Source organism: Coffea arabica, chromosome 10e (genome assembly GCF_036785885.1).
Source record: "Coffea arabica cultivar ET-39 chromosome 10e, Coffea Arabica ET-39 HiFi, whole genome shotgun sequence".
NCBI classification, from domain to species: domain Eukaryota; kingdom Viridiplantae; phylum Streptophyta; class Magnoliopsida; order Gentianales; family Rubiaceae; genus Coffea; species Coffea arabica.
In genome coordinates, this window is record NC_092328.1 from 34,875,976 (window position 1) to 34,878,592 (window position 2,617).

Here is a 2,617-nt window from a genome sequence, read left to right on the forward strand (position 1 = left end):
ACGACATATCTCACTCTACACTACTCAAAATGACCTGAAATTTTACAGGAATCTCAAAAACATCAATACCTACAACTTTCATGTTTTAAGTAAAGGCCAATTCGGCCTCTAACCATATGATCCAAAATTGGACAGAATTGGGGGTTATCAACCCTAACTTTTCTCATTTCAATCCAAACCCAAAATTGATTGCAATTTCCTATCATATGCACCTACTAGAGCCATAGCCCCTTATTACCAACCATCAAAAACAACCACACCATCAAGATCACATAAAACCAGAAAATTCCTCAAAAAAATAAAAACTTAACCAAATCACTTCAAACCAAGAAATAAACCACAATTTCTAACACAATAGCCACCATTAGGCATAAATTCAACATCATTAGGTGTAAGAGGATATTCAATCACTACTTACCAAGTAAACAAGAGAGAGGAAGATGTTGGACACCTTAAGTTCTCCAAAAAGCTTCACCAAAACACTCACTAACACCAAGTGGAAGGATTTTATGGAGTAAAAACTAATTTAGGCAAGTAGTTTGGATGATTTGAGCTAGGAATTTGCCAAGATGTTGAAGAGTTTTGTCTTTCTTCTTGCTAGAGAGGGCCGGCCATCAAGAGGTGAAAAATGGTAATTTTTTTGTGAATTTTGAAGATATTTAATCCATAAGTCAAAAGGTCAAAACCATGAATAGTAGTCTTAAGTCCTAACCAATATCATGGTGACATGTGGCACTACAATAAATGCATTCCTATCCTTTCTTTTCTCTCTCACATCAATCATTTCACACACTCTACTTATCTCTTAACACCCGATAAATTTTACACAGTATCCGGAATTTAACCTAATTGGCCGAATTTTCCGAACTTTTCGCACTAGTGGGTCCCACGTCCAACATATATTCTTAATTTTTCAACAACTACCCAATGCTAGAAAAATCATCTAAAAACTATAATTACTCATAAAATTCACCAGGAAAATATTTCTAAGCCAGAAAATGCAGAAAACATGCAATTAAAGGGGAAAAACCCTAGGAAAATTATTAGGGCAATTATGGGTTCTCACACTCTCTCCCCCTTAAAAGAATTTCGTCCTCGAAATTTCTCACCTTCACTCCCAAACAGGTTTGGATACTTCGTCCGCATTTTTTCTCATTTTTTGAGCGTTCGAGAGCTCTGTCTTCGCTCTCGATATGGTTACCAGGGTTTCCAGGGTTAGGGTTTGGGTTCTGGCCTTGTTGCTGCACTACTTGTGCTAGCAGGTTTGTCATTTGCTGCATAGCAGCAGCTATTTGCACATTAGGGTTTACTTGCGGTTCCAGATTGGGTTCAGTAGAGGTTTCCCCCGTACCCCTAACCGGTGTGGGTTGTCTAGTTCTGCGCCCACGTCCCCAACCACTCCGAGTACCTTCCATAAGTTTTACTTGGTCTTGGTCTAAGCAAGAGTACTAAGCCAAAGTAATGACAAGGCATGTAAGTAATACGCAACACTTGCACAATAACACATACTTATACATTGCAAACATGAGCACAAACATATATATACAACCAAGCAAGATCAAGCCACACACATATATACAATCAGTCGAGTCAAGTACAGGCCAGTCAGAAACAAACATAGACGATCCCCCGAGGAATGGCCTTACTAGTTCACCAAATCCTTTCTAACCTAGGCCCTCATATCTTTCGTATCCGGGTGCAAGAATCCCATCTAAGATAATTCACAACTCGAGCCGGCCGGTCCCAAGAGTAAACCATCCTTATTAAAGATTCCTACCCGACATACATACCTAGCTTCCTCGAGTCCCATGATAATGATTCGTACACTTATCATGTGACGACCCCACCTCCCCCTAAGGCGAACCAGAGGGTTCGGCGGGCCGCCTGCCCAGCTCTCGCCAGGACTCAGTCGTTCACTACAATCCTCAAATAAATTACAAGAATAAACCTCAAATATTACAATATAAATCTCTAATATACATCAAATTCTCCAAAAATTACATGTCACAATTGCAGCGGAAACAATTCCCAACTATACATAAAATGATTCCAAATCAAAACTGTACAAAACATAGGCCATCCAGTCACGTGAACAAGCACTATAAGTCCTTCCTTCGCCTTGAGCCCTGTGGAGGGGAATAAAATATTTTTGGGGTGAGCTAGAAGCTCAGCGAGTAACCAGTAAAATCATTAAACAAATATATTTCACAATGTTGCATTTCGATGATTTCGATGATGTCATGATTCAGAGATCAAATGTCCGTTTAGTGCTCTCGTGAGCCAGGGAAATCATAGCACTTGAACACCCAACGCTCAAATATTTCATTTAACATTAACTCACGAACTCACGAAAGTGGGAGCAACATCGGTGCTCCAGATAACCATGAACATGAACCATAAACAAGGTGGAGACGTTGGTGTCCAGCACAAGACTTTCCCAGAACTCATTGAAGCCAAATCATGTCATGAATTCACATGCAAGCACGCATGATATGCAATCGAATAATTAATGCAAGAAACATTTCACAAGTACTTTGGAAATAGTTTAAGGTCACTCACCTCCACGGCTCACAATCCTCGTCCAATATAGCCAATTCCATCATTCAAGTCCAAGCCT